This window comes from Mauremys reevesii, linkage group 8 (assembly GCF_016161935.1).
Source record: "Mauremys reevesii isolate NIE-2019 linkage group 8, ASM1616193v1, whole genome shotgun sequence".
Classification (NCBI taxonomy): domain Eukaryota; kingdom Metazoa; phylum Chordata; order Testudines; family Geoemydidae; genus Mauremys; species Mauremys reevesii.
Window position 1 is genome coordinate 6300377 of NC_052630.1, and position 12008 is coordinate 6312384.

Consider the following 12008-nt stretch of genomic DNA (forward strand, 5'->3'; position numbering starts at 1 on the left):
TTTGAAAAGGCAAAATAAGTGACAGGAAGGGAAGTGAGTTGTTAACGGCCTTTTCTTCTTGTAGAGGGCTGAGCTGATCCTATAATACCTCTTCAGCCTGACCCGCAGAAAAGAAGGCTGTTTAGCACAGGGCTTGAAGTTTCACTTGCCAATGGTGGGTACGAAACGTTGCCCGGTGAGTGAAGAGAGCATAGAGGAGCTAAGCCATCAGTTTCTACAGAATTTCAGCTGTTATTTAAAATAAGAATTCTAGCTCTTATGGTTATGAAGATAACTTTGCAATTGGGACTCAGTTCCATGCTGACTTTCTGAGTCTGCTGGCAGTTTTACTGCCACTGTTGCTGCTCAGAGTTTCCTCAAGCAGCAGAGTACACTTAACAAGTTCTCCTTCATTTTAAATGCTTCTGTTTGGAGCTTTGAAGGCTGCTAGGAAAGCATGTCAGTTTACTCTGCTGCTTTGGAAAGCTGTGATCAGCTGAGGCAGGTACTGGTGCTGTGTGGGAAGCAAAATTAAAGTACTGGATTTAGGGAAAGGGTAGATTAGTAGAGAGAATTTATCCTCCCAAAAGAGGATGAGGTCCCCAAGCAGCATCCAAGGACAGCATCCTGCAAAGAAGACCATCGCCCCACAGAAGGGGTTTAGCTTCTCATCAGGGCAGGTAATTGCTTCTAGCAGGAGCCTATGAGAGCAATGGCTTTCCTGCTTGCTAACTAACCTGCCCCCTGCATGGCCACTATCCCAGGGGAGTTACAAGAAGAGCTGGAAAAAATTGTGACGAATCATTTTTCCAGCATTGTATTTGATGACAAATGCTGTTTCATCAAAACTGAAATGTTATGTGGAAATGTATCTGTTTGAGCAGCAAAGAATCCTGTGGCACCTTATAGACTAACAGACGTTTTGCAGCATGAGCTTTCGTGGGTGAATACCCACTCCGAAGAAGTAGGTATTCACCCACGAAAGCTCATGCTGCAAAACGTCTGTTAGTCTATAAGGTGCCACAGGATTCTTTGCTGCTTTTACAGATCCAGACTAACACGGCTACCCCTCTGATACTTGTATCTGTTTGGACACAGATTTCATCGGGAAGTTTTCTTGGGTCTGGGATGCAACTTCTGGACAGAGGGTATGCCTACACTGGAGCTGGATGGTGTAATTTCCTGCTTGAGTAGATATACCTCTGCTTTCTGTTGTTGAGCTGGTGCACAAAAACCAGGAGTGTAGCCATGGGCAGTGGGATGCCCGAGTACAGTCCGGTAAAAGACCCATAGTACATACTCAGGGCAACTAGGCTGTCCTGCAGCTCACTCCATCAGGGCTACGCCACTTTTTGAGTGCTTGCTTTCTCAGAGCTAGCCTGGGTATGTCTGCTCAAGCTGGAAGTTCCACCTTCTTCAGCTCCAGTGTAGACATACCCAGAGACCGAGACCAGAATAGCTGATGGCCCAGAGGTTAGGGCGCTCAGCTGGGGAGGTAGGAGACCCTGCTGTGAAGCAGGTAGAGCAGGGACTAGAACTACTGGGCGATTGGCTATTCTGGGGTGTGTCTCTCTCTCCCAATTGACTATTCTGGGGTCTCTCTCCCTCCCTCCCTCCCTCTTACACCCTCACCCCCAATAAAATGGTCCAAAGGTCTTGGTTTCATTCCGGATCAGAATGAAACCAAATTTCGAAACCTTGTTTTTTTGAAACCTTGAAATAGTTGTTTTCCAACCAGGCCTTATGGTAAATAAAATGCTGGCATGGTCTCTGCAGGCAGCCGGCCAGGAGTAACCCACTCTAGGCTGAATCCACTATAGTACAATCTGAAGTTTGTTCTCCAGGTTCAGCTCCTCATTCAGGAAAGTCCCTTCTCCCAAGCAACTCCCCACCCTGCAAGTTTTCTGACACGCGCTTCCCCCTCTGGCTTCACCTCCAAGGGTACATCTACTTGGCAGCTGGGAGTGTGCTTCCCAACGTGGGGAAACAGACCTGCACTAGAGATGTTTGAGCTAGCATGCTAAAAACAGCAGTGCGCCCGTGGTAGCCAGCCAAGTACGTACCCGGGGGGGTTAGGTGGGTGGGTGTGAGAGCTGTTTGTAGAATACTTGTATGTGGACGGCGGAACTACTGGAGTTCTCACTGAGACCTAAACCGATTGTAGCCCCTGCGGTATCTACCCTCCTGGCCACAGACGGCACATCCGTATTATAGTTAGCTGCTTTCCAGTAAAGAAGGATGAAGTGCTTTTGCTTTCATTCTGAGGAGAGAGTTGCTGTCCTCAGCAGGTGCCCTTTGGAAAGCCAAGTGTGCTGCCAGAGTTCAGGAGATTGCTTTCAAGCCATGGATTCCTGGGTGCCCTGGACAGTCTTGTGTTGCAAGAAGGAAAACCCCTGCTCTGCATAAGGATCGGCTGACGCTGAGTAGCGTTTTTCCGGCGTGCTGTGCCAGTGACTCCTGAGGCTTGGCACACCTGCTTCCTGGCTCTGCTCATGGGGAGGGGCTTCGGGCTCAATTTCCCATGAGTGCCAGGGTCCTGCTAAATGGTTTGGTGGTGTCTAAGGGATGTGTGGAACAGGGGAGCTCTGAGAGAGCCTCTCTCACTGGCCAGCCTCCCAATTGGGCTTGTGGGGGCAAACTGAATTAGCTTTAAGAGAAAGCTGGGTAAATTCATGAATGGGATTATATGATGTATGGGGCTGCTTGTGATGGGGGGAGGGGGGACGCAGGGCTCGGCAACCCTGGGGCTCACTGCCAGTTTATATCTTGCATTCCTAAAAGCTGAGGCTTCAGGGTTTCACACTTCGGGGCAGATGTGACTTTGGTCCACCCCCGGGGCTCTGAGGTGACACTAGATGTTTTCTTTCTCTGGTGCAGGATGGTTCTTGCTCAAGGTCTAACTCGGGGTAGGCAACCTATGGCACGTGTGCCGAAGGCGGCATGCAAGCTGATTTTCAGTGGCACTCACACTGCCGGGGTCCTGGCCACCGGTCCGGGGGCTCTGCATTTTAATTTAATTTTAAATGAAGCTTCTTAAACATTTTAAAAACCTTATTTACTTTACGTACAACAATAGTTTAGTCATATATTATAGACTTATAGAAAGAGACCTTCTAAAAACGTTCAAATGTATGACTGGCACGCGGAACCTTAAATTAGAGGGAATAAATGAAGACTCGGCACAGCACTTCTGAAAGGTTGCCGACCCCTGGTCTAACTGATTGTCATATGGGAGTTGGGAAGGAATCCGCCCCCCAACCCCCCGGTCTGATTGGCAGTGGCCTTGGGGACTTTTCACCTTCCTCTGCAGGGTGTGGGTGGGGTTCACTTGCCAGGTTTATCTGGGTTTATCTCACTTAATCATTGTCCTGCCATTGCCGGGGCCTCGTGCATCGATGCACTTTGGTCCTGCCTGTTCTCTGTGTGTGACACATACTAGCCTAGACTCCTGTGGGCTGTCCTACTTTGATCTAATTTTGGTTGTGGGATTTGGGGTGTGGGTGCCACGCGGTGTTGGTGGCCTGTGATGTACAGGAGGTCAGACTGGAAGATCTGGTGTGGTCCCGTCTGACCTTAAACCTTATGATTCTTGAGGTCCCCCATGTACGCTGTGAAAATGCCCTATTACAGTCATTCCGTCTCAGCACAGAATGTCTCCCCCCCACCTCTGCTGCTGCTGGAACTCCTTTGACTGCTAGTGTAAACTCACCAAGGTGTTTCTCAGCACTGTGAATTGTTTTCAGGGCCACCAGAGAAGGGACGGCCATGGCTGTCAGCAGCAATGCAGGAATCACTCTCCCGGTATATCTGGGGCTTCCCAGGGGCAGGTCAGGGCCACATGCAGGCCGGCTCTCTGGTGGTTCAGGGTCACAACTTTATTGTGAGTCTCACAATATTTGGTGTTTTTCCTTAAAACCCCAGCTCCTGGAATGACAGGAGCCCATGAGAATCTCCATTTTCATTTGAAATAGCTGTGGCTACTTCTCTTCCTATTCTCCCCCTCCCCATACTGTTAACCCTAGTTATTTAAAAAACAACCCAAGCCTACAGACCATGTAATTAAAGCCAAGATTGAGTCACGGGTATTTTTAGTAAAAGTCATGGACAGGTCACGGGCAATAAACAGTAATTTACGGCCTGTGACCTGTCCATGGCTTATACTATAAACACCCCTGACTAAAACTTAGCTACCCGGGGCTGCCGAGCAACGGCTGGTGTGGCTGCCTCAGGGCTGCTGCCCCAGCCACTACTCTGGCCACCCTGGTACCACGGCTCAGGTGGTCCCCGTGGCCAGCCGCACGGGCTGCTACTTGGATAGTCCCTGGGGCCAGCTGCCTGGGCCGCAGAGCAGCAGCAGGTGCAGCCACCTCTGGGGCTGCTGCTCCGGCCGCTGCTTGGGTGGTCCCCGGAGCGGCTCCAGCAGCGGCCAGTGTGGCTGACCCCGGGGCCAGTTGCTCGTGCAGCCCTGGGGTCAGCTGCACTGGCTGTTGCAGCTGCGGATTCCATGACTTTCTGTGACCTCCATGACAAACTCGCAGCCTTACATGTAATTAACCAAGCTGGGCCAATTCTTCATCTTTCCCACTTGCTTGTATGTTGTATCAATCTCCTCTACCCCTTACCTGTCTGTGTCTTTAGAGTGTAAACCCTTTACAGCAAGGAGTGTCTCTTCGGTGCTTGTACAGCCCTGGCACAATGGGGCCCCAGTTTCTGCTGAAACCCTCTGACGCTACCGCCAATATCTGTATTCGCTACTAAAAGTACGTTTCTAGCCTCATGGTTGTGAAGAAAAGTTAGAAAATGTGCACCCCAAAGGGAAATAAAAAGAGCCCACTGTGTGGTGGTTTTGAGCCAATCTCATGATTTCTGGAGGTCTGGTGCATGTTATTTTTTGGGTTGTCCTCCATGTATGTGCCGGTGCCTATATTTTGCAGTGTTTGTTATGGGGGGAGGAGTGAATGCACTTTGCCTTCTACTCTAGTTAACTCAGTCCCCTGGGTGTGCCATGGTTTCTCAATGCGGGGCGTGTGGAAGGAGGGGAAGATGATGCCAACAACTGTGGTTTAAAGCTGAGGGTTCTGTGATACCAGTTGCTCCTCTTGCCCAGAAGAAATTATTTTTTCTCTTCCATTTGTCCAGCTGCTTCTGCCTTTTTTTTTTTTTTTTAAAGTGGTATATTTCTAACACAGCCCAAACCAGTGCGGCTTCTTATTGCTTCCTCATCTGTATATGGGCCTCGCCAAGAAGAGGAACGATCTGGGACCAGCATTTTGTTGCTAGTCAGTGGGTTGGTGTTGAACTTGTAGGGGGAGTTTTTGGTGGGTCACACCAAAAAGGCTGCTGTTATGTGAGTCCATTTCTCAGTGGTGGTGAGTGCTACTGTCCCAAAGGGCTATTATTCACTAGATCGTGACTAGGTTCACACGGTCGCCACTGGATGGCTGATAACTAACCTCTCGGGTTTTTAAATAACCTTGGGGGCTGGGGAGGGACTGGTCATGGCCAATGAAATCTAAAAATAATCACAACTAGAAGCACATTGCAGGGAAGCTGGAAGTATGAGAATGTAATGCCCATGCTAGCAAAGGGCACGCGGCACTAGTTTGAACCAGTTATGGTTCCAGAAAACACCGTGCAAATTTCCCCCGCTCAGCTCTGCTGATGCACCTCAGTCCTGAGCCGTGCCACCTGCGCCTGGTCTGTGCTGGGCTCTCTCTGCCAAGGACTGCCAGCCACATTTCACTAGTGATTAAGAGGAGGTCACCAAAGTCGTCATGACCGTAGGCAGATTTGAACATGGATCTCCAGAAGTGAAAGGCTAGTGCCCGGATGTACCGTCCTAGCTCCCTCGTGACTGGCTTCTATTGTATACTGTCTCAAAGAGCCCTTCCAGAGGAGGCCAACTCCCCAGGGAAATTCCAAGGAAGTGGTGGTACGTAATTTGCACATGCCCATTGTATTGAATTATAGAGCGCAAGTGGGACGGGAAGGAAGTTGTTTGTGTTCTTCCTGGCATGGACCTGGCTATGGGTTTGTGATGCTCCTCCCTGTACACCATGACCTCTCACAGCGTGGTGGTAGCAGCAGGAATAGAACTGAGGTCATCTTAGTCCAAATGCCCAAGCCCCCACTGCCTGAGCTAGGGAGGAGTCTCTACTGGCTGTTAGCAGAATGGGCCCGTGTTCACAGCTGAGCCGTCCTAATTCCTTCCAACAGAGGGCCACAGCAAAGCCCCCTCTTGGTTTGAAGTGAAGTTGAAACGGGCAAATCGGAATGAGCTCCATGGATTGCATCTGGTGCACTTCAGGCTACTGGAACTTTCTTAATCGCGGTCGAAGAAAGTTCCTATACCTGCCTGATTCCCTAGAGAGGTTTCGCTTGGGAACACTCCCCACTTGAGTATGGCAGTTCTGGAAAAATCCCACACTGGAATTTTTCCTGGCATTATTACTGGAATGTGGAGTACAGTGAAGGATGGCACTTAGTCGAACGCTGCTCAGACTGGAGAGACCTTGCCTTGAAGACCCTTGTTCTAACACCCATTGCCTTTATGCTTTCCAGGGGTGCTTAACAACCATTAACTAGTACCTGCTACACCTGAATGGGTGCTAAGCCAGCGTGATCCCCATTTTGCAGAAGGGGCCTCACAGCAAGTCAGTGCTAGGGATATGGTGGGAACCCAGGAGTCCTGCCTCGCAGCCCTGATCTCTCTGCCTCTCCTTTCTCAGTCTGCTTTGGTGCTGCCTGCTAGTTAAAGTGGATGGAGATGGGGGAGAACTTTAAGCAAGGGCTAGCACCGAACCAGTTTTACTGTCTCATGAAAATATTTGAGATGTCGAAAAAATGTCCTGTCTCAAATAGGGCTGAAAAGTCAAAACCTAGAAAATTTTCACAAACTGAAAAATAATAATAATAATAAATAAAATCCATTTGGGTCAATTTTGACCAATTTTTATTGCTTTTTTTACTATAATTAGTTTAATTTTGAAACAAAAAGTTATTTCAACCTGGAATGTCAAAATGAAACATTTCAACAATTTTAAAACTTCAGCTAAAAAATTTTTTTACTTTTTATTTTTGTAGAAAAAACTACCCTTTCCCTGAGTGGTTTCAGTTTCAACGAATCGGTGTTTTCTGACGAAAAACAGTTGTCTGAAAAGGTCTGACTAGCTCTATTGTCAACATACTGGGCATGGGGGAGAGATCTGAACCAGGGAAAGGAGGAGAAGCTCATTCTTGTGCTTAACGAAAGAGCAAGAGCTGTCTCCCCCTTACTAATCCCCAATGCTGCTGACTTGGCACTGATGGCTCATTGAGTTGTATTTTTCTCCCAGACACTGCGATGTGGCCATTTAGACATGTGACATTCTTGATCTTTAATCTGAATTCTCCCCCACCCACTCTCGTCCTCTCATTTCTCCTTGTGCTGAGTTGTTATAAAAGCCCTCCTCTGAAAGGTCTCTGTGCCCCCACTCTCTTCTCCAGCAGGCTGAGAACAGAGCTGGTGGGCAGGTGACCGCAGTCAGCCTTGCGTGACTGTGTCCTCTCCCTCTGGTTCTCTTGAGGTTGTTGTGCTCTCCCCTCAGATAGTCTCACGACTCGGGAGGAGTCGTCATCGCTTGATGAAAAGACCAGGACAACTTGAAACCCCAGCCCCCCCATTTCTCTTCAGTTCAGGGCTGAGGAACGGTGAAGTTCACGGCTCCTTCTGGCCCTAACTCAGAACATGAACAAAACTTTTGGTGGCCTTGTGGCAGAGGGGATGGGAGGGCCCCATGGATTACCAAAGGCGCCTGTGGAGTCTTGAACAGCAGTAGGATCATGGGGGTGGGTGTGAGAGAAAGAGCCTTGAATTGGACCCTGTGTGTGACAGAGAAACGCTGTGTGTGTCACAATGGGCTGGGCTGGACCTAAATACCACTGCTAATTGGTGGGGAAACACTTAACGACTTTGACATTTGAATTGCCCTCATTAGGCTTCAGAGTTGACCAATATGGATGGCTTGGCGCTACTGTTCCAGGCCATCAGCAGACTCAGGCAGACAAAGGCCACTGTCTGTATGAGACTAAAGGTGGCTCAAGTCTTTCTAATCAGCCAACCTCTGGCTATTGGAATCATTTGTTTAGGACAATGGTTCCCTATGGCTCATTCTCTTAAGTGAGATCTGTGCATTAACCTACCTGTCCTCCCAACCACTCAGTCCCATGAGGCTTGGCAACCAAATGTTTGATTCTTGGATAACGAGGAAGAACTGCTAAGACAGCTGGTGGTGAATACCTCTCCCTCCCCCCCATGTGAGATGGTCCCAGTTCCCCGGCATGTCTAAGGCAGCCTGACCGCCTGTCCCTTCCTGCTGGCTTGCATTCTTTTTAGGGAATTCTTTCGCCCTCGGTGCATCTCGTCTGTGGGATGCTGAATCTGACAGTGCTGAGCACTTCCCGGTGCTGGATGCTGTCTCGCTCGTTATGGGAGGTCAGCAGGTACTGAAACTGCCCCAGCTCTGTCAGCTGCTCCCACATGCTCCAGAAACAGAGCCTTTGGTCAGGTAGCACCTGAGAAGCTAGTGACTGTTCTGACTGCTCTTCACCCCCTTGAAGTACTCTCTGCCTGAGCGTCCCCCTGGTCTGAGAATGCAGATCCGTGTGTGTAGGGAGGGGGCTCGCTATTCTAAATGCAGACAGGTCTTGGTGGGTCATGATGCACCTGTCTCTCCCCTTTGGAGACGTGGTATCATAACTCCCTCAGGCCACAGAAAGCACGAGTCTTAACATCTAGGCTTGGTGCCTTGCTGTGGGCCTCCATGCGCCTTGTGCAAGCTCCCCATGTGCTTCTGCCTGGGGAGGTCAGGGCTGGAATAGCAGAAGGCGCTGCTGGCCAGGATGGCGGTCCAATGGCAGAGTTATGTGCTGTGGAGTGGTCGGGGGCTCACTCAGTGCCTGTCTATCACTGCTGTCTCTCATTGGTCCCTTCTGGCCAGGCAATCTTTGTGATCAACTAGTCTGGCCTTCTGTCTAACACAGGCCATAGAACTTCCACAGAATAATTCCTAGAGCAGAGCTTTGTCAGTAACGTCCCATCTTGATTTAAAAATGGTCAGTGGTGGGGAATCCATCCCAACCCTCGGTAAGTTGTCCCAATGGTCAGTTACTCTCACTGTTAAAAATTGACGCCTATTTCCAGTCTGAATTTGTCTAGCTTTGGCTTCCAGCTGTTGGATTGTGTTAGACCTGCTAGATGGAGGAGCCCATTATTAAATATTTGTTCCCCGTGTAGGTACTGATAGACTGGGATCCAGTAGTTCTCTTTCACGAGCACTGCCGGTTGCGGAAATGAATGTGGGATTTGCCCTGTGTCACCTGTAGTGCACTGGAAGCCTTTGCAACATGTACATGATAAGATAATGCACTCCAAAGCTGTAAACGGAGGGACTGGACCTGCAAACTTTCTCCTGGGCCTCTAATCCATCGTAGTGGGCTTTGTTGGAATCCAGTCCTGCTTAGTGAAATACATCCGCAGGGAAGGTGCACAGAGCTGTCCCAGTGCGTTCTAACTAGCAGTTTAAACCTTGCTCTGGAGGAAAAGTCCCTCGCTAGGTCATGTTAATTATCTTCAAACAATCAGTAAGTTAATTGCTATTCTGGTTGCAGATCCTGTCAGGTGGCAATTGTCATCTGGAAAGTCCCTGATCCCACTGACAGGCAGGTTATGTAAACTTGGAAGTAGCTCTGTGCCTCAGGCCAGGGGGCTTCAAATTTTCAGAGCATGGACTAGAGCTTTCCTGTCCCACAAAAATTTGAGATACAGTATTGAGAAAATTCCCTGTCCCAAACTGGGATGAAAAATCAATCTTGAAAATTTTTGTCAGTGGAAAACCTGGGGGGAAAAAAAGTTGTTTCAATTTTGATCTTTGTTCTTTGAACGACTCTCCTCCCCCCTCCCCTTTTTAATGTAAATGTACTAAAATTTCAAACCAAAAAGTCATTTTGTTTAAAACCTGTGAAACTTCCTGCTTGTCTAAATGGACGTTTTACCATTTTCTAATCTCAAAACTTTTTTCTTTTCCCAGTTTTTTGAGTCAGGAGATTTGTTGAATCCAGCCCCTGCTGTGTGAACAGATTTGATTTTGATGAATTGGCATTTTGGGGGTAAAAAAAACAAAACGGTTTGTCGAAGAATTCCTGACCGGCTCTAGAGTGGAACTCGTGGTAATACAGTGATTCTCGGGTAGCCACTCCACCCTGTTTCATAACATCCCTGTGGTAAGCCATTGCTTACCTGGAAAAGTAATTAGGGAAGTACTGAATGTAATTTAGCAGCCTTTGAATGCCATGTAGCAGCTGGCAAAGGTGTTCCTGGAGCTTAAAGGAGGACTGTTTCACTTAACTGCAGCAGAAAGCCAGCCAGGGTTTTGTTTTGTTTTTTGTTTGAGACACCCACAAAAATGGTGGCTTAATAGATAAATGTCCTGGTGTCAGCTATTGTCTCTCTTCTCCCTCTCGCCCACCGCTACCTGATTCTCTGCACATGGCTGAGCCACATCCAGGTACTTAGGCCCAGCAAATAACTTAGTGGTTCCCGGGCCTTTTGTTTCTGGTTTAACTGGTTAACACAGACTGTTTTTTCCACCTGGGAATATGTCTGGGTTGGGCCATGGAATGTATCCAGGAGGCACCTGGGGCCAAAAATGCTATTTAACCAACTATTGGGCTTATCTGAGATGTCTCACAGCCCGCTCTGTGGCTCTGTGTTGACACAGTCATCATCTAGTGAATTGCAGAAGATGGATCTAATAGGGTGGAGCCCAACACAGTTTGATCTTGCAACACAGACAGGACTAAGCTGTGTGTTTGGGAGCTGGTTGAAGGCGGTTTTGTTTACTTGTAATTAAAAAACTTGGCCATTTTCTGGCAATGGAAATATTCATGTAAACATTCTGCTCTTTCTCAGTCTTTTACAAATTTTTCATGGAGACTTTTCCCCCCTTACCTTTTGGTTTCCCTTTGTGAGGTTTTCATTTTTGGGGTTCTGTGGGGCAGTTTTCTCTCTGTTCTGTTTGCACTGACAGGTTTACTTGATCTGTTTAGTCGTGTGGCAGGAATCTCGTCAAAAGTGAAAAAAATCATTTTAGAAAATGTCACTTTAAAAAAAAAAAATCCTTGGAACATTTCTTTACCAAAAAAAATCTTGATCTGTCAAACTGTGATGAAAACAACTTCCACGGCTCTCGTGATCTTTTTTCAAAAATGTTTTAACCAGCTCTAATGTTAACCATATGGCCAAATAGCAGGAGAGCCCAGCAGCTCCAAGGAGGAAGGGGAGAGGACCAAGCCTGATCAAGTGGAATGAGTCTGCAGTGAAATGACTTTGAGGGAGGTGGGGAAGGAGATTGGAAATGAATGCCCTGAGTGGGTTTTAGCCCACGAAAGCTTATGCTCAAATAAATGTGTTAGTCTCAGGTGCCACAAGTACTCCTCGTTCTTAGGACTAACATGTATCACTCAGAAGCTTCAAAAGATAATTGCAGTAAACCATCTTGGGGCTGGTCTGCTCATAGGTGTCTCACTGATTTAATGATATCGGTTTCTGAACTGATCTAGTTAAATTGGTGCAAAAACTGTGCGTAGAGCAGCTCTGCTCTTGTCCTGCAGATGTTCTCTGTAAGGGAAAGGTGTGCAAACGCAATGCTCGGGGTCCAAAACAACCGGAGTTTCTTAATGTGAGTAAATGCAATTGAGAGGGAATAACTTGGTCTCCTCTCTCCTGACACACTGCCCATGGCTGTAGCTTGCGTGACGTTAATGGGTGAGAGATGACGGGGGGGTGCAGCAAAAGAATCTGCTGTGTTGCCAGTGATGCTTCCAGGTGGCTTTTAACACCGGTGGGGCACTTGTGCATGCTGGGGACAGGGCGAAAGGAAGGGGTGAGACAGGGTTTGTCCATGAGCAGGGGATGCCAGTTGGTGCCCAGTCCTGTGGCTGAGCCACACCCAGCAACGGAGACCAGCGTGCTCATTGTTGCTGAACTGAGC

The 12008-nt window shown here is 48.3% G+C and overlaps 1 protein-coding gene across 6 annotated transcripts in view; it reads left to right on the plus strand.

Annotated features, from left to right (window-relative positions):
* The window catches only part of TNIP1 (TNFAIP3 interacting protein 1), a 46351-nt gene that overhangs the window by 10701 nt on the left and 23642 nt on the right, over positions 1-12008 (plus strand). The window lies entirely within an intron of this gene.